The sequence below is a fragment of the Pelodiscus sinensis genome, chromosome 4, assembly GCF_049634645.1.
Source record: "Pelodiscus sinensis isolate JC-2024 chromosome 4, ASM4963464v1, whole genome shotgun sequence".
Taxonomy (NCBI): domain Eukaryota; kingdom Metazoa; phylum Chordata; order Testudines; family Trionychidae; genus Pelodiscus; species Pelodiscus sinensis.
In genome coordinates, this window is record NC_134714.1 from 75,043,090 (window position 1) to 75,068,922 (window position 25,833).

At 40.7% G+C, this 25,833-nt stretch overlaps 1 protein-coding gene and 1 long non-coding RNA gene across 2 annotated transcripts in view; both read right to left on the reverse strand.

Annotated features, from left to right (window-relative positions):
• ABTB2 (ankyrin repeat and BTB domain containing 2) overlaps window positions 1–25,833 on the reverse strand; it is a 205,098-nt gene that overhangs the window by 145,661 nt on the left and 33,604 nt on the right. The window lies entirely within an intron of this gene.
• On the reverse strand, window positions 12,280–25,137 carry LOC142829159 (uncharacterized). The gene is made up of 3 exons (XR_012903513.1): window positions 19,452–25,137; window positions 17,070–17,223; window positions 12,280–16,209 (listed from the first exon to the last, which is right to left on the reverse strand). It is a non-coding gene; the product is annotated as an uncharacterized LOC142829159 (long non-coding RNA).

Genomic DNA, 25,833 nt, shown 5'->3' on the forward strand with positions numbered 1-25,833 from the left:
TGGCCATTTCATTAAAAGCGGTGTATTGTAGACATAGCCTAATTCTAACCTCTCTGCCACTTCAGAGACCTTGAGTTTGATTCGGTAGCCTCCACTTCAGTCAACTGCCCTACCATAGCATATGGGGCTGTCTCTGGAGCAAGGTGTGCAGGATCAGGCCCCATATACACTGTGCAATTAAATGAAGAGAAAGCTATACCTATTTTACCAGTTTGAACTTCATCTTTTACATCCAGCACATGCACAGATCAATCTAAAGAACCTACAAGAGGCACTTATGAATATCAGAGATGGAAGATACTGTTGGTAAAAGGAGCCTAGGTATAGGAGCTTGGCTGTTTGGAGGCAGCATGCCCCCATGTATCAGCAGATCTTAGTTTTCTGTTTCAGGGTCTGCCACTAATGTGTCTCTTCCCCTCCATTTTCCAATGGGTACTATCACAATGCAAAAGTCATTGCAATCAGAGTGTGAGAAGCACTACAAAATACTGAAAGTTCAAACTATATTATTTACTCTCTCTAATACAAGGGAACTCCCTCTTCTTCTATACCACAGTCATTGGAATCTGTTAATGGAGACAGAAAGCATAAGCCAGGCATGTCCAAAGTCCGGCCCGCGGGCCAATTGCGGCCCGTGTTCCAGTTTAATACGGCCCCCCAGGTAATTTGGCAATATCTATCTTTTATGGCCCCCAATGAATCCATATGTATTGAGATGAATACATTGTAAAATCTCAGTTAATGTCAGTTGGTCTAAATCAGTTATAAATATATTTGGACACAACATGTATACTTGGTGTTATGTTCCTGTTCATATTTTTTGAACTTAAAAGTTGACAGACAACCTTTATTACCAATAATATGTAATGTACTTTACAATGTTCCTGACATATATTTCAGCTTCTTGGATTTTTTTTTCATCTGCCCTTCAGATATGAAAGGTAGAGTGATTTAACACCTGTTTAGATTTGTCATCCATATGACGAAATGAAAAGTATGCCGTTTGCAATAAACTTTGCATAAAATAGTTAATTTGCATTTAATTTTAATGGTTCAAAGAATGTCAGGCAAAATGGTCGGCCCTCACGCATGTTCACTTCATCAAATCTGGCTCTCTTTAAAAAAAGTTTGGATACCCCTGGCATAAGCCATTTAAAATGGCAATGCAGGACACATTAAAGTAAGAGCCAAAGCTGTCCCTGGGATGACTTAGTTGATGTCAGTGACTTTACACCAGGGATGAATGTGGATCCCCTGATTAGAAAGGCTTTTAATAGGGTAGTGTATTGTAACAAAGATTATTCCGTAATGCTGGCAGGCTGATTGCCTCAGGGGAGAGTCACTAGTACTTGAGAAGTCACTGTAAAAGCTGAGGAAAGGGGAGAGAAGATCTCAGGATGAAACGAGGCGAGCAGCATGGAAGGAAGTGTAAGACCTGTCAATTTATGTGAGTGTGAGAGGAGGAGGAGATGGTACATAGTTACAATCAGTCTGACTGTAGTAGAGTTAAAGCCTAGACAAGTAAATGGAAGATGCAATGCAAAGTAACACAAAGTAACAACGCTAATGATTAAAATTACCATTTTAAAGTTTCCCATATTCATTCTCTGAAGAACCATACATAGAAAGAGTCATAACATGCTTCCAATAAAGGGTTTTCACCATTTGCAAGGCACAACAGAGCAAAATCCTTTTAAAAGGTCCACACAGAAAAGTAGCAATCAACATGTTCCTTGAAAACCGATTCGGAAGATCAGATGTAGCCTTTGCCAATATATCCGGTTCCTCTGTGCTCAAAAGGATTTCTCATTACAACTTGTATATTAAATGAACTTCTAATCTGAGACAACCCCCCCCCCACACAGGTCCCAACGGAAATGGTTTTAGTGTTGACAACATCTGTATAATCCAGAATATTAAGGTAACAATAATATCATTTCCATACCAGTTCAAAAGACACTTTGATATTGTTACTCCAAACTGGCCAGCTTTGGAGCTGTTGGATGACCTCACACATTGGATTGATTAAACTTTGTGTATGTAGCACATTTAATAGTAACTGCGGTGGGGGATGTAATAGACGCATACAAATTCCCAGGCTGGGAAATAAGAACACACACTACAGCTTTATCGACTGGGTAAATCTGTAATATATCCAAGTGCTTACATTGCCAAATTCTCTGATGGATCTCTGCAGAGCAGCAACCTTGAAGTTACAAGCATACAGACCCTTTTGTGCTCAGAAATAGTAAGTGACCAAGTTGGTAAGAGAGCACCCTCAATTATTATTGGCAGGTGCATTTTAATATTTGAACAGAATTGGGACCACTGGCTTTACTAAGAAGTCTCATAAAAAGCTACTAAATGTGTGGTCCAGTCCATTTATATGTTCCATATTTTGTGACTCAACAGATTTAGAAAAGTCTGGAAAAAGTCAAGAAGATAAATCATTCTTCTCCATTCTGGGACACTGACAGAAGTCTAAAGAGATCAGCAGCAACAAAACCAGCATTCACCCAGAGAAAAAGCTCTATTTAAAAGGTAGGCAGCACCAGCCTCTTCTTGCTGGTCTGAGCCAAATGAAGGTGTTAAATGGTTTGGTCTACACACACAGACAAAGAATTACTGACAACTGTCCTATGCTATCAGAAAGGTTTAATTTTTCATCCTAGAAAATAAAGAGGTAGAAGCTGTAGGGTAATGCACAAGCAGCGAGCAACTCCAAGATGCTAATGATGTTATTTAGCTATTCACATCATTTATTTCCATGGCACATTGTGTGTAAAGGATGCTAGGCCCATTTAGAGTATTTACTGAACTGATTCTATGTTAGTAGAGATGACCCTACTACATTGCTGACACCTTTAGAAATAGCTCTTCTAGAGTGAAAGACTCTGACTGCTGGTTTGCTTCATATATATATAAAAACACAGATAGTTCAGGTATTTAAACCTGGCTGAGCAGAGGTGGGTGGATTCTTTATCATCTCTGACAGCAGTTTCCTAGCTGCGGTCCACAAAGCACTTACTCATGGTCCATAGAAAAATGTCGGCTCACAGGGGGCTATTTCCTCCTCTCTCTCTGCAGCTGCTAACACTCATTTAACAAGCAAAATATACACGAAATACTTCTATAATCTCATTTTTTCATGTCAGTCATTACAGTAGTTAACACAGCAATGCACGTGCTGAGGCAGCATGGAGGTCCAAGGGACTGTGACTGGATGGTGTCCATGAATTAATCTCCTGATTAAGATGTAGCCCATACTATGTGAAGGTTTTGAGAACCTCCACAACATTAAGCTCTAATTGGGCAAAAACAGGACTCATCTAAACACATGCTGTTTCACACACAGAGCCTTGTAGTAGTATTGTAAAAAAAATGTAGTACTGTCAATTGGGTAAAATGTGTAGCTGCCGAAAAACTCAGCCATTACAGTTATCTGCACCCACAGACCAGGGCAGCAGCTGGCTCTCTGGTAGCAGGGTGGGAGCCTGCATGTAACCATGAACATTAAAATCGATAAGCCCAGGCTCATTGGTTAACTGTTTACATGGTTAAACTTCCACATCTCTAGTTGCCAACAGATAATGAGTGTTGGCTACTTGGTGTTTCTCTGAAAGCCCCAGCTGCTGAAGTCATTTAATTATGTGAGAAGAACCTCACCTTTATTTTTTTTAAGTATTCTCTTCTTAATGCTTGAGGAGAGAAGCTTGAAAATACAAACCCTAAAATGTTACAAAATGAGAAGGCCAACCTCTCCCTCCACCCCATTTATTATTTGCAAAATCTCATTCTTTCAAACTAGTCTCATGACTTTGAGGACCTGACAATCTGTACAGGCAGTCCCCAGGTTACGTACAAGATAGGGACTGTAGGTTTGTTCTTAAGTTGAATCTGTATGTAAGTCGGAACTGGCGTCCAGATTCAGCCGCTGCTGAAACTGATCAGTTTCAACAGCAGCTGAATCTGGACGCCAGTTCCGACTTACATACAGATTCAACTTAAGAACCCCAGGCATCCCCAAGTCAGCTGCTGCTGAAACTGATCAGCGGCTGATTCCAGGAAGCCCGGGGCAGGGGCTTCCTGTAGTCAGCCACTGGTCAGTTTCAGCAGCGGCTGACTTGGGGACGCCTGGGGCAGAGCAGCTGGGGTGCTGCTGGGTTGGTCCAGTAGCGCCGCCGCTCCTCGGCGCTACTGGACCAACCCAGCAGCACCCAAGCTGCTCTGCCCCAGGCGTCCTGATTCAGCCGCTGCTGAAACTGACCAGCAGTGGCTGAATCAGGACGCCTGGGGCAGAGCAGCTGGGGTGCTGCCCGGTTGGTCCAGTAGCGCCCACAGCGGCGCTATGGGACCAACTGGCAGCGCCCCAGCTGCTGTACCACAGGTGTCTGGAGCAAAGCTGCGGAGCACGGGGGCAGCGGGACAGCCTAGACGCGCCGTGGCTGTCCTGCTGCCCTCGGGCTCCGTGGCTTTGCTCTGCTTTGCTCCCCGTCCCCCTGGTCTGCAGACCAGGGGGACGGGGAGCAAAGTGGCGGAGCACGCGGGCAGCGGATAGCCCAGATGCGTCTGGGCTATCCGCTGCCCGCGTGCTCCGCGGCTTTGCTCTGCTTTGCCCCCCCACCCCCCTGGTCTGCAGACCAGGGGGACAGGGAGGAACGGGGGGGCAAAGCAGAGCAAAGCAGAGCCAAGCAGCGGAGCATGTGGGCAGCGGACAGCCCTGTCCGCTGCCCGCGTGTTCCGCCGCTTTGCTTCCTCTCCCTGGTCTGCTGGAGACCAGGGAGAGGAAGGGCCCCGTTCGTAACTGCGGATCCGACATAAGTCGGATCCGTGTAACTCGGGGACTGCCTGTATATGACTGTGGTTGGCAGTACTGAAAAAACAGAAGTATCTGTTTCAAAGAGTTAAACTCAATCTAACTGTAATACTGCACCAGGATTTGCCATTAGACTATAGGGACTCCTTTTGAGCAAACCAGAGATGTAGTGTTGTGAATAAGGCCAGATATAACATCAGCCAAATCAGCGATTATTATATAATTAAAGGGACAACTCAAAACATAAACCTCTCATTAGTACAGAGAGAAGGAACTCTAATATATCTTTTTATAGAGTGGAAAGAATGCTAAATATTTGAAATTATTTTATACCACTTATACTATGTATTTTATATTTATTCCCTTATTGTATAATTTGCGCATTCAAACGTTTAGAATTGTTTCCATTCTATAAAAAGATATTAGTATAAGAAGCAAGAGGTCTAATATGCGAGGTTTATGTTTTGAGTTGTCCTATAAATGATATAATATTCTTTGATCTGACTGATGTTAGAACAGCAAAACTAGACCTGACTTGTCAGTTTGCTTTCTGGTTCGAGTCAGTTTCACGTTCCTCCTCTCAAGCAATAGCAGAAGCTTGTTAAGATTCACAGCATGTTTAAAAGACTCCCATACTGGTTTCTATGTTGTTGTTTCTCAGTTAGGGTTAGGTTTATACAACTTCTAAATATAAATAGGTTTGAATTTGAAAAGCAAAACAACAATCCTGGTTTGGGACCTAAACAGCAGCGAGAGTAACTTAGAATTTCTTACAGGTACTGTCCTATTGCAAGCCAGGTCTCTGCTAACTCTTTAAATAGCTCCCTCCTTTGCTTTTGCAGCAGCTCAGCCAGCTCTTGTTGGAGCTGTGTACCAGGGCCCATCTACTTACATTCACCTCTGGACTGAAGTCTAGTTGACCAACCCCTAACCAGGCCTGAAGAACAGCTCCCCAAAGCTCAAAAGAGCCTCTCTTTACCAACGGAAGTTGGTCTAAAAAAAGCTATAACCTCACCCATCATATGTCTCTAATCCCCTTTTTAAAAAAAGCACAAGTAAATCTTCAGTGTGTTAAATGATTTTCACAATAGATTCTGTGTTCTCCTATTATCACAAATAATAAAATGCAAACCTATCTGAATTTGAACAGGATATCTAATTCCCACTTTAATGGACATATCTTTCTAGCAGATGTTGTTTGGAATATATGATAATATCTCCTGGCCAGAAATTAATTAAAATCATATGAAAAGAGGAAGAAAAAAGGGGTATTTAATTTAAATGTTCACAGATTTAGCTATAAACACTACACACTCTTAAGCATAGAGCCTTTTGTGCAACACCCTTAAAGCTTATAGTCTAGACTCTAGACGCAAGCAAGGAAGTGCTTGACATTATTGTACAATCTGAAATGATACAGATTTAATGAACAGACCCTCTGATCTCTGGGCCAAGATTTCTCAGTGTTTCAAGTTCCTTATTTGGAGTAACTGCTTATTTAGAAAACTGTAACAACACTCCTGGAAAATCAGAAAGGCAGTTGCTTGAAAAGCAGAAGCTGACTTGGATTCATCTGAGTGTCAGAGAAAGAACTTCATCTGGTCAGCGTGACCTGCTATAGCAGTGGTCGCCAACGTGGTGCCTGAGGGCGCCATGGCGCCTGCCGGTCCATTTCTGTGCGCCCGCTGAGTGATCAGGGCCGGCCCCGCCCCCGAGTGCACAGCACAGGGGCGGCGCCAGCCCCGGGTGCGCAGCACATGGGTGGCCCCGCCCCCGGGCGTGTGGTGCATGGGCTGTGCCGGACCCGGGCACGCAGCATATGGGCATCCCCACCCCTGGGCGTGCAGGACAGGAGCAGCGCCGTCCCCGCCCTCAGGCGCCCGGTGCGTGAATGGCTCCTCCCCCGGGCGCCCGGTAGTCCCAAAAGGCTGGGGACCACTGTGCTATAGTAAGCAGTCTGGGAGAACTCACAGAATTTGTAGTAACAGCTACATGAATACTTCGTTGATTCGGCATTTATTCAGCCTTTGTTAGCCTCTCCCTCTCCTTGGGTATGTTCTGAAGTTTTTAGCAGTCTTAGGCCACCACTGGGCAATCATGCAAAAAGCATTTTAAACTTGGCGTCATCTTGTAACACCAATATATAGCAAATAAAACAGGTTGCTGAGTTAGGAAAAGCAAGTTATCTTTCCTGATCAGTCTGAGTTAGGGAAACATGCTGGGGTTTTCTAATTGCTTTTGCTAGGAGCGATCCATGTTCTTGTGCTAATTCATCTTTATTTAATACTAGTTCAGCAACCCCCCCTCCTCTGACTTGGAATACTAGAAAATTAAGAAACAGGTCACAACCTAGCCTTTTGTAAGTTCAAAGCTACTTACAAAAAAAAAAAAAAATCAGACTGACTTTAGCTTTGGGGAGTGGCCCAAAAGGCTAAAACCGTGATCAGAATTAAATGAATGTGTATCAAGTATTTAACATCTAGATTTCAATTATAAAGCCCAGAGTTTAATTGTTAACTGTCCTAATCCATCAGAAGCACTTCCCCCATCTGCCCCCCGCAAAAAGAATCTAGCCTTTGATGATAGAATGAAAGTTTTTGAGCTATTAATCATTGGTTATCAGCTTGCCCTGGACAACTAAAACTCATTAATATAAATAAGACCCTTGAAAGGATCACATTAGTATGCTGTTCATTTATTTCACAATCTAGTCTACTGGAATAGTTACATGAAGTAAAATACTTTAGCTACGCAATATCACACAGTAAATGGAAGAATCATTTGGCACAATTAATTTTACTCTGCTGATTACCAAATGTAATTAAGAATGATGGATGCTCAAATCTGAGTTCTAGTAGCTCTCTCCCACTTTCTCTGTGGTTGTTTTTCCCTAACCCAAACCTGGTGTTCATGTCTGATCAATCAACCAAAACAGCAAAACATCCAATTCCATTTTAAGAAAGTGGTTGGTGGCTACTCACTAATGCTTGATAATCAAAAAGAGAGAGAGCTCAGTGGAAAGATTATTTCCCCAGGCCATGATATTTCACTTTGAAACCTTTCAGCTATAGTTGCTCCAATTGGCCCTGCTCCTACTTCCACCGAAACTGGGATGCTTTGGGAATTCCAGCCAGTCAAGACTGTAGGCCTTCAGTAATGTTGCCAAGGACACCTCAGTCTGAGATATGGTTTTTATATTATTTTTGCTTTTCAACAGATTTGCATCTCATCAGGGTATAGCAAGTATTTCCTATGTTTGTATTACATTTCTGGCCTTTTTAAGTTAATAAAATAAGGACTTTCCTCATATTTTTTTATTAATAGCCAGAAGGTAAGGATTTTATTGCCATTGATCACGTGCCAAAAGGCAGACTACTACACAGTGTCCAACACTTCTGGGTAATATTGCCCAGCTCTCCAACTTTCATTTCACATGGCACTTTTGCGCTTGTTTTTGGCAAACAGAAGAATGCAGAAGTTTATGAAATGAGAGCACCATATAACAGAATTTATATAGGTGCCCCCTACCTAGCATGTTACCAGATAACAAATAAGTACAAACAGTTGGGCAGTTAATTAACATTCCTTTCATCTTTGAAAACTAAATACCCCAGAATTAAACCCCAAGAAAGAGACGTTCATCCCTCAACTGTCTCCGACAGATTAATGCACTAGTGCCAGAGACCAATATGGTTCAATTTTTGGGGGTAGGTGTGGTGTAGTGATTAGATTCTATGGATGGAAGTTAGCATATTTGAGGTTTTATTCATCTTCCCACTGAATTTCCCCCTTTGAGGCAGAATGAGCAAACAAAATTACCTCTGTTTCCACATCTGTAAAGTGGAACTAATCATACATCATTATCTTTGCTGAGAGCTTCAAATTAAAAACAATATATAAGGAATAAATATTTTACTATCTAAAGACTACTAGCCCTGAGTCTCAATTAAATTCAGTTGAATTATTCCAGTTTAATTTTAGTGCAGGTGAGGAGGGACAAGTCTATTGTTAATAACATAAAAATCACTTTACCAAAGAGTAACATTAACCCTCCACTCTCTTTATTGGTTCACAGGTCCTCTGTCACCAAATTCTGCAAAGTTCACAGGACTGCAAAATATCAGTCAGGCAGATCTTGCTTAATTTGTCACTGTTTGTTTTCTATTTGGAGTATGTGTGCTTTTTAAAGCCCTTCACTATAGCTCTTTTATTAAACACATCAGCATCTTTACTGTAATATCCTTCTGGGGAAGTCTCCATCGTATCAGTGGCTTTGAACAGACAGCATAAATACTCATTAGTGAAACTACCTTTTAGTCATGCGTACTTTTAGTAACAGTCATGGACAGGTCATGGGCAAGACACAAAAGTTCATGGCCCATGACCTGTCCCTGACTTGTACTATACACCTCTGACTAAATCTTAGCTGGGGAACAAAGAGGGATGCTGCTCGGAAAATCTAAGGGGGAAGAAGGCAGCAGCACCAGCTGTTGGGGGCCACTGAGGCCAGCAGTTGCACCCAGGGCTGCCCACCATTGCTGTTTCTGACACCTGGGGACTGCTTTCAGAAAAACACCAAGTAGCCAACCATACTAGCCACTGCATGGGTGGTGGTAAAGACTGCTGCCTGGGACTGCCACTGGAGCCCACCAAGCTGGGAGTACTCCTGCCATCTCTGGGACCACTGCTTAGACACTCTGGAAGCCAGCTGCACCAGCTGCTGCTCAGGCAGTCTCCATGGCTGCAGTGCTGCTCCAGCAGTACCAATGCAGCTGCACCCCCAGAGCGAGCTGCTTAGGCAGCCCTGGGGCTAGCCACTCCAGCCACAGCAGAAGTTACAGAAGTCGCAGAAAGTCACAGAATCTGTGACTGCTGCAACCTCTGAGACAGACACAAAGTCCTACCTGCTAGTTATTCAACACAGACATATTACCAAGCACTATATTAAACAGTAAAAGGGTCCAGAATCTATGGAGATGATATTGATGCTTTCACTACTTGTATTACCATGTTATCATAGGGGCCTTGCCTGCCTGTTGCTGTATGTAATTGCCAACAGTAACATAACTTTCAGGGACATATCAATAAAACCAAAAGGGAGCTATTGGGCTGAAAGCTGCTTTTTTTTTTTTTTTTTTTTTTTGCAGGGAGGTGGGGGCGGGGGGGGGGGGGGGACAGTTTCCAAAGACAGAGGTAAAACCACCAAGATCTTATATAGTACTTGTGCATAGATCACAAGGAAGATTAGTATTATTATTCCCATTTAACGAATGGGGAAACAGACACGATGGACTAGAACACACATTTTCTGACCTACATCCAGTGTTCCAGCCACTAACTGGACGGTGCTTCTGCTTTTAATTATCTTCTTCCATTCAAAGAGCTCAGAACACTGATTAAATGTTAATTCGTTAAGCGTCACAGCCTGCCTATGAGTGTACAATTGTCTCCATTTTACAGATGTGTAAGATGAGGCACAGAAGGTGTTTTGGAGCATGGTTAGTGCTTGGCCAAGGCTACGTCTGTGGTTGAGCTGAGAACAGAACATAGATCCCTTGACTCCCTGCCTGGCACTATATACTCACAACCTATTCCTTCATCTCTCTCAAGGGAAGTCCAGTGTCAATGTTAATATATTGAATGTCTCAAAAGTAACATGAAATATTGAAATCAGAAGGAATTGTATGAATCGGAATTACAAACAAATACAATTTCTAGATTAAATCTAAATTTGGAGGCATGTCCAGAATTCAGATAACTGATGTCATGTGTACCAGAATCTCTTGGATATGAGCTCTGAGGAAGTGGGTTATGCCCACGAAAGCTCATGATAGTATATATATTTTTGTTAAGTCTCTAAGGTGCCACAGGACTACTCACTGTTTTCAGAATCTCTTAGTTTATCTTGCAGTATTTCTTTGGGTTCTGATTCAGAGAACACCTAAGCACATTGATTTCATTAAGACTTAAGCATAGACCTAAGTGTTTTGCAAAAAAGAGCCCCATTTCTCCCAAACTCTATTTCTTGATGCGATGGCATAAATTTAGAGTAACTCCACTGCTTTCAGAGTCATAATGGTGGATTTACATCAATGAGATGCAGAAGAGAATTTAGTCCCACCCATTTCAAATTTTGGTAATGAAGAAGGATATTTCCTGCCGCGTCTAAAATGACTCCAACCTGTTCCATCTGTTCTGTTAAAGTCTGTTTTGCTTGCTCAGTCATAATTGTATGGGTAAATGAGAAGAGAAGGTGAAAACGGAAGGGCTTGAGAGGATGGGGACACATACTACATTCTACGCTTCGTGCTGACAAATTCTTTCACAACATTGCAATAGCAACACACTGAAGTGGTAGCAAAGCCAGACTAATTATTACCACCTGACAGTTTGGCAAAAGTGCCTACCCATTAACCATAAAGCTTTTACATAATCGTTTGACTCTAGGGGGCCTTTTGGAACCTGCCTTACTTCCCACATATCCATTAGATTAAACAGAAGGGCCTCAGTGTATTCACATATGCAATGTCTTTGGAAACTGAACTCTGGCTGATAGACAGGAATGTTCCTTGGGGAAAAAACTGACAGCGTGCAGCTTTGGTGGAGCATTTTTAATTCAAAACGTTGGAAGATGGTACTCTCTCCCCTTCCCTTAAAATTTGATCTTCACACCCACCAAACCAAAAACCCATTCCAGTTTCCCTCTCGTCTCACTAGGTTTTAACTAGCTTCCTCTGAATAAAGCTGATAATTAACCATTAATTAATGGGGAGTGCTCGGCTGATTCCTGGCTCTGTGCAGCGCTGCCGCTTTGAAATTCCGAGCAGAGCCTGGGATCAGATGAGGACTCCCCAGCTGATCCCGGGCTCCAGCACGGCCTTTCGAAGTGTACAGAGCCCGGGGTCAGCTGGCGAGTCCCCTGCTGACCCCAGGCTCCATGTGGGCGTTTCCACTTGTACATTTCAAAGCTGGCACGCCCGCATTCAGCCCAGGGCCAGTAGGAAGTACAAGAGCCCCATCAACTACTAAATTAACCGATATTTAGCATCCTTAGCCCTGACCCCTTCTGCCCACCCAACTCCCCACTAGCCAGGGTCCCTTCTCCCTCCCTCTCTCCCACAAGCCTAAGCTGTTTTTTCACTAAGGTGATATGACAATTGTTACATTCCACCCCAGAGATGGCCACATTTTTGGAACAGATGAAGTTCTTCTTACAATATGTAAAGTGTTTTTGGTATCCTTTAGGATGAAAGTTATTATATGAATTTGTCATCATACTCTCTTCTTGTTTTAATCATTTGTAATATAGTATTCAGCAAAAGCAGAACTCTTGCTAAGAATTTTAGCAGACAATACACAATGGATATTTGAATCTTAAATGAAAAATGAAACAGCAATAAATAATAGGTAACAGGTCATGTGTTTATATAATAAAATATAACATTTAATTTGGGAGTGGTATAATTATGTTTTGTATTTACATTGTGCTTTTCTGATGAGGAGTGCAAAGATTAAGAAAGACTCGACATACTAGAACTAGGGACAAACCATCCTGGATAAACTGATGCACTAATGACATTGATATTATTTACAAGAATAGACTAAGTGGTCTTGTTTTGGTTCCTTCAGACGCAGAAATGCTGTGGATTACGTATGATCTATAAAAAAACATTCAATGCACGTGAATAAAGAAAGAAGAAAATTTGTGACCATGAAGTGGTGAACAGTGAGACATGTTAAGCCGCCAGCCCTGAGAATCTCTCATGTGAGTCAAGCATCGTCATCATATGCATGTTTTTTCAATGGCCTTTGTAGCTATAGAATTAAAAACAAGAGAGATGCTTTCTCAGTGACAAACAAAGAATTATCGCAGGCAGTCATCGTTTATAATCTAAAAAGTTAATAAAAAGTTAATATATACCAAACCAACTAGAAAGCCTTGTACAAATGCATGCTTTGGTTCTCTCTAAGAATTTTTAACCAAGACAGACATGCAGCACAGGAAGAAATAAACACAAAAATAAAGAGAGCCTCTGGAGAAATAATAAGGTGAAGTTGACATACCTACCCGCTATCTTCTTGCCATTGTGATTCCAGGGGGTCAACAAACAACGTGACAAAAAGGGTAGTTGTGTGATTAAATGTCACATCTTGGAAACAGGAGACCTGGGTTTGCTTCCAGGTCTACGATGGATTTGCAATGTGACCGTGGACAAGTCAAATTAACCTCAGACTTAGTGCCTCATTTCCCATGTGTCAGAGGGTTGCTGAGAAGTTAATTCTTTAAGGCGGCATAATGCAGCACGTACTATTTAGCCAAGGTGAAAAAAAAAAAAACATTTTAAAAAATCCAAACCACCACCTATTTCAACAGAAGTGACCGTTTGTGACAGAAATCCTACCTAACCCCACATTCCCCTCGGTTGTCAGGGAACACAATGCTCTTCAGACATGTAAAGAAGGGCTGTCAGACATACCACGCCTGGGTGTATACTCAAGAGACAGAACTTAGTGATAGCTCAAATGATAAATCTCGTACCCTTACGAGGACCACAATAAGGAGGGAAAGTCTGTTTGTAGTATATATCTATTTTAAATAAAGTTACTGCTTGAAGGATGTTCATTACTGCTAACGGTGCTCTCTGGCAAGACCAGTACCTGCAATACACCCTGACAGTCAGCTTTCTCACTCTATCAAGGGATGCTTTAAGCTGCTAATTACTGTGCTACTACAATTGCTCCATTCTGATATGCTGTAATTAATATTTCCAGTCTGCAAGGAAAAGGCACTGTTGTCTGTACAGGGAGAGGGACAGCTAGAATGTCACAACCCCAGTATTTCTAGGGGTAAGGGAGGAAAATCATAATCATTTTTAGCTGCAGGGAGCCCATTTAATGGGAACTGCTTTTTGACAACTGAACCCTGTGTTTTGCAGTTAATGAATTTCATATTATGTCTGTTAAGTTCTGCCAATAGTATATATGATAGTGGTGATTTCTCATTCATACCCCCATTGTTTGTCAGCAGCATATGTAATGGATATATCTGTCCAAATTTTGTAATTAAAGTATCTTGTAGTGCTGCCATAGGTGCTTTTAGTAATTAACTGAATAAAAAAATCAATACAAAATGAAGTTGCATTGTTTGTTTATAAACATTTTTAATGTGGCTATATGGAAAACATTCTCCTCAGATTAATTTAGCTTAAGGCCCTTGGAATTCCAGCAGGAATGACTTTTCTTAACTCTCTCTTCATAACATGGTACAAAAGAAGAGCAATTACAAATGTATGGGAACTAAACCAAACTAGTGTAAAACTTGACAGTTGCAGTTCACCAGGGATTTTGCAAACATCTTAGTCAGTTCGGGTTGAAGTAATTTGTGACCTCTTGAGTTTCAATTTTTAAACAGCCTGTTTCCACTTTGGAAGCGGACTGTATAAAAATGGTAACTTATTGTGTCACAGCTCTGCTCCCTGCTGCCCTGTGTGTATTCAGAGCCAGGTTTGCTCAACACAGTGACCAATAAAATAAAATAAAATAAAATCCCTGCTTTTCACACCTGTTAACTATGTTAAGGGCAGATCATATACTTGAAAGTTGATTACTTTAATGATACTGATGCACCAGTATAAAGGTGCTTTGTACTAGTGTAACTATCCCTGTATGAGAATGAATGGGAACAGGTATTTTTTGTATGTCAGCTTTATTTCCATATATTTCCAAAGTATGGCTTTACAAGTAAACCTATGTCAGTAAAAGATTCTCCTCTAATTAAAATTGTTATAATAATAAAACTCTCAAGTGTACATCAGGCTTAAGAGAGAAAATGAGCTAGATTCTGTTTCTCCCCAAGTATCATCAACAATAGTGCTATTTAATCAACTTTCATGCGAACAAATATACTGTGCAAATATACCAATATGCATTGGTATTGAATAGATTTCACTGAAAGCACTGCTGGAAAACAAAGAGATTACACACTCAAGATGTTCCAAAAGTTTAATTTTGCACTGCAGGATCTTTACTGCTGTGGGAAGAAGGAATGAGCCCAGCTTGGTTCTCAGAGCCAAAACTGCATTTGTAGGCATATTAGTTAGAAGAAAAGAAAATATCCTATAAATTGTCCCTATAGGTCGGATATAGGGTCTTAGGACTTAACAGTCAGGGAGCCCCATGATGGCATTTTCCCAGAGCCACTTCTCAGAATAGGCCACACTTTCAAAATAACAGAGCCAACCATCAACATACACCACATCAGAGCTGTAAGCAGCCACATACACCAGGTCTGACTTTGATCCACAGGCTTTCCGACTCCCCAGTGGTGAAGGCGGAACTCAAATAAAGCTGATTGTTTATTTAAACTCTATTATTGCTTATGGGCTAGTGAGAATGTGTTTGACTCAGTGCACCCGCCAGACGGCCAAGACCAGAATAAAATTATTAATCTGAACCTGTGCCCATCCAGAGACAACAAATGTTTTACGTGCCCATTGTACAACTCCTTCGCTGTGGCAGAACTCAATTTAGTCCTCTAGGTCTCCTACTGGAAGCTACCATTTTCAAGATACAATATTATGCTTCCCAGCAGGTGGTGTAGTGTCATGCAATAGATTAGGACTGAGAAAATTCTGGACCCATTAGAAATCAGTGAGTTTTTGTTAACTTAAGTTGTCTAAAAACTACTATCAAATTAATTTTTAAAGCGGGGATGGGGAACCTGTTTTGGGTCAGGTGCCGCTGACCCACAGAAAAATCAGTCGGGGGTCGGAGTGCCTGTGCGGTCTCCCAATGCTGGGGGAGACCCTAAGTTTCAGGGCCAGATCCAGGCAACCCAGGGGTCGCATCTGGCCCCCAGGCCTTAGGTTCCACGCCCCGTTTTAAAGCAACAAAACAGCATATCAAGATAAATTCTGATATCCAATAGTTTCTAAGGTTTGATACAAATATTCAGCTGCCGCAGTGCAGAGTTTTAAGTGTAGATGTGCTATACTTTAAGAAGAATTGCATTTGCTCAGCCTTATCAGCCTTGTGAGACTATTGAGATGGTAGTTTTCTATTTGCTTTTAATTATTTAAAATCATATTTCAGACATTTTAAACGACTAACTTTGCTTTGTAATTAGATGCAGTGGTTGGAATATCTTTTGTATCATATTACAGTTTTCTTGTTCCAATTTATCTGGATCTTTAGTTAAATAAGTAACTTTATGAATCAATTAAAATAACCCTAGCTTTAGGACAGTTGCTTAAACATTTTCCACCAGAAAGAACATATATTGGTCTGGGTTCTCGTGTAACAAATCAAAATCTGGGCCATTTTTATTAAGTCTGAGCCTCTCTCTTCTCTGAAGATGAGATGAAATTGTCTCATGTCTATGTTCGCTTGGCAGACTGAAAATAGAAGAACTACCATGAGTATTAAAGCTAGAATCAGATGAGCTTAAACATTTCTTTGGATTATAAATAATAGTCAAAAAAGGCATATTTTAGCCAGCTATGACTGAGTCTCTCTTCACCTTACTATACAGCAACTAAAATCGTTCTAATTTAACAAAATACCAAATTGTGTTCAACCCTACAAGGATTTATAAACACTGAAAAAACTCAGCCCTATGTCTTGACACTTTCTTTTTTGGCAAAGCTTTCAGAGTGTGAGAACAGTGACGCCTTTATGTGATCCTCACACATACATCCCTCCCCCCGCACCCGCTTCGGCACTGAAAATGCAGGAAATAGATACAGTCCTATGCACATGAAACAAGCTACAGAAATTACTACTGGGACAGTAAAACTTGGAGAATTTTCATTTCTAGGAAAAATCTCAATGGAAAGTCATTGATATTCCACTGATCCAAAAAAGAGCTCTCTGCACTTCCTGGCCTCAGCATCTTGCAGGACCAAATCCTTTCTGCTCAATTCACGTCAAGGCACTTTGCTTCTGGAGCTACTCAGCTCATTCATTTGAAGGGCATGGTTAATGCCTCACATGTTAAGCCAAGTACAAACCTCAATATGTGGACTGCATTTACCACACAGACTATCCCTTAGATCACAAATGAAGATACTTCAGGAAGACAATCTGAGCTGAAAAACTGATATCTCCTTATAGAGTGGTACTCTGTTACAAACACATACCCTTGTTAAATTAGTAACTAGCTAATGATCTTGACCTTCCCTCCCATATAATTATTATTTAAGTATTCCTCAGATAGTTTGAATTAACACTTTTTGATTACCAGCAAATGGCTCACTTTGTCTGTCTGCAATTGTGTGGTTGATCTTCTGGGGCAGTGTTTCTTAAACTGGAATTCCATGAACAACTCGCAGGTGTGCCGCGACCTCTTCTTTGTTTTTGTCTTTTTTTGTCTGACAATTTTTGTTTTGAAGAAAATTTTCATAGGTGTTCTGCATACAAAATATGATTGTTTGGTGTTCCGTGGTCTCAAAAAGTTTAAGAAACACTATTTAGGGGGTACATGAGCTCATCTACATACTGGCCTAGTTTTACAACAGGCTACATAAAAAGCACTAGCAAAGTCAGTGGAAACTAAAATTTCATACGACTTGTTTACACTGCTCTATATTCTACACACTGAAATGCAAGTACAAATGTATATTCCAATTGATTTTTATTTTAGAATTATATGATAAAAGTAAAAGTAAGCTATTTTCAGTAAAAGTGTGCTGTAACACTTTTGTACTTTTTGTGTCTGATTTTATACGCAAGAAGTTTAAATGAGCGGAAACTTGGAGTATGCATGACAAATCAGACTCCTGAAAGCGGTTCAGCAGTCTGGAAAGGTTGAAAGCCACTGTTATAGCTGACAAGGTATTGTTTCTGCTTCCTGATTGGAGCCTCTGAGTACTAACCAGCCAATCAGGAGTAGGGCCCCATTTTGCTATAGGCTGTACAAACAGTTTACACATAGGCCCTGCCATAGAGTTTGAAAAAAAAAATAGTTCTCCTCTATCATGTGTCTAGAAGGAAAAAATGCTCTCAGGTGCTCATCCTCAACAGCACATAATTATTTAGAACTTAGTGCAACACCCACTGGCCGAGGAAAGTCCTTTCATTGTCTTTAATATGTGTTTGATTGGGCCCCTAAGTATAATAGTACCCAACATCTCTCCTTGAGGACGGCAGAATTTTCTCAGAAATCTCCTAATATGATGTCCAGTATGAGCCAATGGAATGAGGAAACATGGTGAGGAAAGACCACCACATTGTTTGTTAGAATGTCACATACAGCAAACATTATCATCAACTTCTTAAGTGGTTGGGTAATACTATGGATGGTCAGATATATAGCGTGCAATCTAGCAGGAGTTAATTTTGCCTGGAGAAAGCAAAGTTCAAACCTTTCAGCATTTCACGATCATGCTTTTTTAATGGGTTTGAAAAGAAGCTCTTTTTTTTTTTCTTTTCTGTTTGCTAGAAGTTAAAAAAGTTGTTACAGACAGGGACTTAAAAGAAAGGTGAACATGGATCTCAAATGCACAGCAAAACAACAAGATGCTTTTCAGTAAAATGGGAAGCATGTCAAGTGGTTAAAGCAGAAGACAAGAAATCAGAATTTCCAGGGCCAAACTGTCAGCTGCATCAGGACTGTCAGGGCAATCAAGGCAAGAAGAGAGGGTCAAAGGTGATTTTAACCCACACTTTGCTACCCCAGTCTCTAGGGCTGCTGAAGATGCTCCACCCCTGATATCACTTATGGCAGCCTTAAATTTTGTTGGCTTATAACAGCTCCAAAGCTCTCAGATTGCTAGCACAGAGTTACGGTGGCTATACACCAGAAAGAATTCCCTCATATTAGGGACAATGGGTAGTCTGGTGTAGGGATGTAGCCACTAGTCGACTACCCCATAAGCATATGCTTATCAGACAGTCGAGTAGTAATTCATTAACACAGGCCCTACAATTGACAGGTACTTCTTTTGCTGTATTTATATCTTGGTTTTTATTATTTCCACTCCAACTCATCTGATGAAGTGGGTCGTTGTTTTTAAAGTTACAGACTAACATGGCTACCCTTCTGATGTTAGGGGAAATGCTCAGCTGCCCATTAAACAGCACCACAAAGGAGCTGTATTTTTTATTTTCCCAGCTCTGCCCATAAAGTATTGTGCAATTTTTGACTAGTCACTTTACCTATCCATATACTGGATAAATATAATTTCATCTTCCTGGAAGGGAAGTAGTGAGGCTTAATTAAATTTATAAAGCACTTTCATATTCTTGGACAGAAGATGCTTTATAATTGCAAATTATTAATAATAATTATTATAACAACCTTTACAATTCCTGACTTGGGTGCTTTCTGGAATACCTTTCAAGCAGGGTGTGGAGTTCAAGCAATGCACTGAAACTTTGGATGTGTGTCACCTTATTCACAGAAAGTTCTCCACCTCTTATTATGTACCTACAAAATTTTAATGGTCATTACATTTGTAGCATGGCCTAATCCTACTCTCCCATATAACAGCAGAAGAACAGGGTGGAGAGTTTCCTGGCATTAAAAATACTTAGAGTAATCACAATGTGATACCAACCACAAAGTCCTAAAATAAATAAAGAATATCCTCTGCATCAGAGAGAAAGACTTTCCCATAATTCACAATAAGGAAGCTACCTTGGTTTACCATCAAAACAGAAGTCAGAGATGACAGCTTGCCGTTGAGTTGAGCAATCTTTTGTCACAGGATGGATTATGCGTAGGTCGTGGCTGGATAGGATCTGTGGTGAACTGAATGAACATGTTTTGTGTAATGAGTATGCATGGTGGTTTGTAATAATAATGCTATGGAAATGTTGCTCATATGTGGGTAAGTAGGTGGTGAGAAATGTTCCCTAAAATATTCCCAGTCATGTTGGGTTAAGTGCATGTCTACAGAATTCCCCTGAAGTGAACGGAGTGGAAGTCCCCTGAGTGAATTAGCTTTCTGAGTCTGACAGTAGTGAAAATCTGATATGGCATAAAGGGACATTCCCAGGTCTGGAGATCTACGAGGCGAAGAATATTTGCCAGGAACCACTATCCTGATGGTTACCCTTGTTGCCATTTATTATCTCTTGTTCTGTTCTCTACAAAACAAAAGGACAAAACAAAAGAAACGTCTGGAATTTGGGATTCCTGAATTTTAATCCTAGGTTGGCCATGGACATAAATTGTGGTTTTGGCCAGCTCAACTAAACTCCTTGTGCTACATCTGTACAATGGGTATGATAACAGTGCAACACAGGGGTGGGCAATAAACATCCATAGCCAGGACGAGGTTCATTGGTTAACCTCTGGCAGGCTATGAGAGGCTTTATTTACTTGCACATCCACAGGTACAGCTGTTCACAGCTCCTGTTGGCTGGGAGCTGTGAACCAGGGCCAACGGGAGCTGCAAACAGCCATGCCAGCAGATGTACAGGTAAATAAAGCATCCAGTAGCCCACAAGGGGATAATCTTGGTGAACCGCATCCAGCCCACAGGCTGCTTATTGCCTACCCCTGGTATAATATCAGGGTGATCCATATTAAAAACACGCAGTCTTTTAATGCCATTGGAGTCCTCACACCAAGAGGCCAATCTCCTCTCTACAGGCACCACCACACCCCAATCCTTTTCATATTAACTTTCTATTTCCCCACACTCAGATTCTCTCAAACCACACCCACCTGCCATCCAACTGGTGGAGAAGGAGATATCCATTACACTGCTTTTCCTTCCTCCACATATACCTGGCAATGCGTGTGTCCCCAAATGTAGCATCCTGTTCTCACACAACAAAGACAGGAGGTCCTGACCACTAAGGCATTTCTATGTCTTGGCTCTGGTTTGCCATGCCTGTAACTGGACATATCCCCAACTCTGTTCCCTTCAGATCCAAACAACAAGGACAAACTTCAGATGGTCCGCAAATAATCAGATGTTGACACAAGTGCTGAGGGTTATTCTACATGTATTCACTAACAGACATGACATCTGGAACAATATCTGACCAATCACTTTGGGAGGCCTCTGATTTCTGTTTTTCAGTGATGGCTTCTTCAGGGACCCCTCTGCAAAACTGGCTGCCCCCTATAGAGTCAAGAAACCAAGCATTATCCTTTATTACTGACTCCCTTTAGTTTCCTGATGATGTCTTGCCCGCAGTGCCTCTCTCTCAGGTTGTCCTCTTCATTCCTGAACAAGATGGTCCAATTTCCTGCACCCACATTAACTTCACTCTTTTATTTGTATTCAAACCCCCAACGTTATAGCAAAATACCAGCTTTTGCACAATACAGAAGAGAAAGCTTATTTTTGAAGGACATTTCACTCCTTGACATTTTATTTATGGCACAAAATTATGTTTGTTATACAGTATATAATCCTTCCTATGCTTACTGCTTGAAACCTTACAACATATCCTACCATGTGGTTCTTAACAGGTACCTGTATACAAGAAGTTGTTGAGAGGTCACTTAAAATAGAAGACGGTATGTTTTCCCTATTAAAAACTACTTTAAATATTTTATTATTGCAGCTCTCATTTTGTTATTTAAAATAAAGCTGTAACGGTGAAACCTCTCATTTTCAAAGGCCCGGAGCAAATAATTAATAGAACACATGATGCATTTTCTGTTCACGAATAGCTGATTTTTAAAGGAGAAATAAAGATCTGGAAATCAGAGTGGAAAATGCCAGCTCTGATTGAAGTAATGAGTGAAAAACCTGAATAGCTCTGTCCACTTTGGAAGTTAAATACGTATATAAGCAAATGTACCAGATACGTAAGCCAACACACCAGATTAAGGCCAGCAACAAACAGTCCCCTTAACATATACGTGCATTTCCTATAGAAAGGAAAAACTAAATAGCTACTGCCATCCCGACGTTTTGAAAAGCAAACTGATGAGGCAGACTGTTCATTCTATAGAAAGCCAAGCAGATCACTGAGTACATCCTAATGTTAATGGTCTCACGGATATTCTTGGCATACATCCTTGTCTGGAAAAGCAAAGCTCTCTCAGTTTGCACACACTACTAACCTCCTCCCCCAAACCAACATCTGTCCAAAAATTAAAAGATTAAAGGGCATCAAGTAGGAGATTTTAGTCTCACTGTTTAAGTAACCTAACCTAGAAATGAAGACTGGAAGTAGAGTGGAATGGGGCAGTTATGACCAGAGCAAACATTATGAGGGATCAATTCTTGTTTATAATCCAAAGGTTTTCACGATTAAAGGTTATCTGCTTAAGCACCACTACTCTTCTTTCTCATTTCAATGACTGTTTCTCTTGCAAGATTGTGTGTGTGTGTCTGTGTGCGCGCGTCAACAAAAAAATCCCAAACAAACAGCTTATGAGTTGATACAGAGAACCATGACATGTTTCTGATCTAACGACAGTCAGAAACAAGTAGAGGGTTTGTATGGGTAGTGTAATCACAAACTGGGCCAAATTAATGGCTAGGATTAACTGCACTGAAGTGAAAAGAATTAGCACTAGCAATTCTACATTGATGGGGACTTTATTGACAGCTAGTTATAATAAGCATGAAAGTTATTCCTTTGTATTCCTTTTTTTAGCATTCAGGAAGGACTAGAAAAAAAAAAGCTCTTGCTATGGGATTTTGCAAGTACCAGACCCAAGCAAAGAAGCCGTCGAGCCTTTCAAGTCACGGTTATTTTGTGAGAAACTTCCAGAGATAAATAGCAATCCAGAGAGCCTGTCTGATGATGTGGTGCAATACCAGATTTTTACAGGCACTCATCAACATAACTTACTTCCACACCTTGTGATGGCTTTGCTGCTTATGAATAATATGGCCAGCCTAGTCTCATGCTAATAAAACTCTCTCATACCACACCACTACTTAGTATTTTTATTGCACATATATGACACAGAAAGGCTATTTTCAGACAATTTTAAAGGAATTGCATTGGTTCTATTTGCATATGCCTCCACTTCTGCCCTGATTGTCCCAACCCTGCTGTTCAGAGAGAGAGAAAGATGTATAAAGAAGTATGAACCCCGAACCTTTTCAGGGAGACCTTTCTAATAAACTATGAGTGGGCTTGGAAGGATTAAGTTTTTAAATTGATAAATGCCAATTCCACCATATGCAAACTAATGACTGAACTATGTCCAATGATGACCATTTAAATTGACAGTAAGCCAAGTGCTCTTTGAGAACTTATTCAAGTTGGATTTATGGATATTTATTTTGTGTGTTTTAACATGTGGCATTGACCATTTGTGTTCTGATGACTGTAAAGCTTTAGATTGTTGAACCTCAACATCACTTTATTTTACATTATTGTCTGAATCCCATCCCATAAATTCCTACCACTGTGAAGATTTTAATTGATTTAAAAAAAACACTTTAAAATAATATCCACTGAAGTTATAAAAAAATTTAAAATAAAAATTGAAATCTTCTAAACCTAAATACAAGTTGAGGAACCTGCCTGTACTCTCTCCTCCCACTGATAACTCTTTCCCAGCCAAAAGAACCCTGGTACATCACCTCACCTGGCTGGCTCAACTAATAAGTCTCCTTCCTCCCAAACTGTATGGATTTGACAACAGCCAATTTACCTGGTTTTTCCCACTCCATGTCCCAATGGAGCAACCCATGCACCTACCCTAGTCTGGGCAGAAGGATGGCAGTGTTGTTAAGGTATTGGGCTGGGACTCTAAAACTCTACATTCCATTCTTAGCTCTGCCACAGACTCCCTTTATGACTTCACATACATCACTTTTCTCTCTGTGTTACAGTTTCCAATCCTCACAGGGATGTTTTCAAAGGTAAATCCCCAAGTAGTTATTCAACTATGACAAGGTTACAAAAGAGTTAAAATGTAATGTCTAGGAGACCTAAGGATGCCTTTGGACAGACTCAGTCAAGAGTTGCCCACACTCCCATTGTAACCACATTATAACCGGGCCTCTGACTCAGTGAGAGTTGTACTGTAAAGGGGGGGCTTTTGGGTGGGGGTGGGAATGTGGATTTAAAATTTGAAGGCAGGTCTTGGTATGAATGTTGTACCTTGGATCCATCCTGTTAAACATGCCTGTCCAACTTTTAGAAACTGGCGCAAATCCTAGCACCCTGACTTTTTCAGCTTGAGCATCCTTGTCCGTGAAAGACCAGTGAGAGCTGGCAACCTACACCAAGGGGAATGGGTTTCAGTTACATACAAAAGGGAGAATTTTATTTAAAGAATGTTTTTCCTTGAAGAAGAAAGTGCTGAAAAAAGCCTAATATGTGGTGCCTGTTTCTATAATGGGAGTCTGTTGTATTTAAGAGTCCCCTCTGGATAATCTGCATGCAAATGAGGCAACATTAGTTGCAAATGTCTCTGGAAACTTAAATTTGCTGCACATTCTGAAGCTTAACTAAAAACAGAACCATCAGAGAGAACCCCTAATTACCACATAGCAGGAGCTCTGATTAAAACCATCAGGGTAGAGTTCCTGTGTTTCACTAAATAAATACACCAACTTCAGCTTTATTGTTATTTTAGCCAGTGAAAGAAAAATAGAGTCTACCTCCATGTGCATGAAATTACCTGCATTTAAAGACTCATTGGCAATGGGCTCAGAATAATGCAGGATTTTCTACTTTCTCCCCCCTCTCTTTTAATGTTTGTATTTAAGTAGCCCAGTAGGGTTGCTTGGGTTAATATGAAATACTGAAACACGATTAACTTCTTGGCTTTTTATGTGGAATTCTTCCTTTGCCTATTAGATTCCTGAAAGTAAATAATAAAAGCAATTCCAGAGCCATTTTTAAAAGTATCCCATTTTTTCTTAAATCAAAGCAAGGTTGGAGTGCATTTTGGTATAGTAGATAATATATTTTAACGGCACATTTATTCTCTTGGCCATTGTTTTATGACTGCACTCTGGCTGCTGCCAAGGGTTAAATTATTCAGAGATGACTGATAAGACCTTCTGCGAATATCTTCTGTAAGGTTATTTCAGAATAATAATTTCATATGACGTTCATATGGAATTTCATTCCAATTAGAGACTAATGGACATAAATTGGTATGTAGGGAATGAGTCTCCTCTTGATGCTAACACATATTCGATCCAATTACACTAATGAGATTTATAGCATGCTACTGAAAGAGGAAGATGCCCTAGAGATTCATTTACTTTCCCGGTCACATCACTTTTTTGCATTCTGTAAATCACTACTAAATAAAATGAATCTGTCAGAACAATATGTATGGACATTTGTAGAGTGCGTAAACATTTTGAAAGTGCAACCTTCACTTTTTTCTTCTTCAATCTGCCAACATTTGAAGCTCTTTGACTCCCACGGCAGGTTGATGGTACTTAGCTTACTCAGTAGTTTACAAGATCAGACCCCAAACTGGCAGGAGAGATTGTCACAAATAAACCTAGAATTCTTATTGCTTATTCATTTAAAAGGCACTAGGGCTGAAAGTGTAGTAGGTAAGGGACCAACTCATTGGGGATACGGATAATTGTAGGGAAAAGTTTAGGGTCTAAAAAGGACAAGGTGAAAAATAAGGAAAGGGATGCAACATACAAACTCAATCATCTCTCCTATCTCCATGCTTTCCATCTTGTTATTTCCTGCATTATAACCCTTCATAAACTATGACTGCACCTCAACCTAGTCATTCTTGGTCCCTTAATTTTCTGTAGGTGATGCTGCACAAATAGTTTTAAGGGTATTTGAATAAGGTAGGAATGGAGGCTGTTGCCTCTTTTAATGGCTGATGATTGACCTGATCTCACCTAACCTCTACAGTCTGGGCAGAAGGTGAAGCAGATGTTGAGGGCCACATTTTCAAAAGAGATCTCAACTAGACCCCTGAAACAGGCACAATTTTTTACATCTCATTTGTTGTACATCCAGAAGTCAAAGCTGATTTTTAGACATTAATTAATGAATGCACCCACCCTACAGCAGTGTTCCCTATAAACCATGAGGGGCAACCTAGGCTAGTCAGTGAGCTACCTGAATAGCCCTCCATCTCAGTGGGTCTCCAGATTACC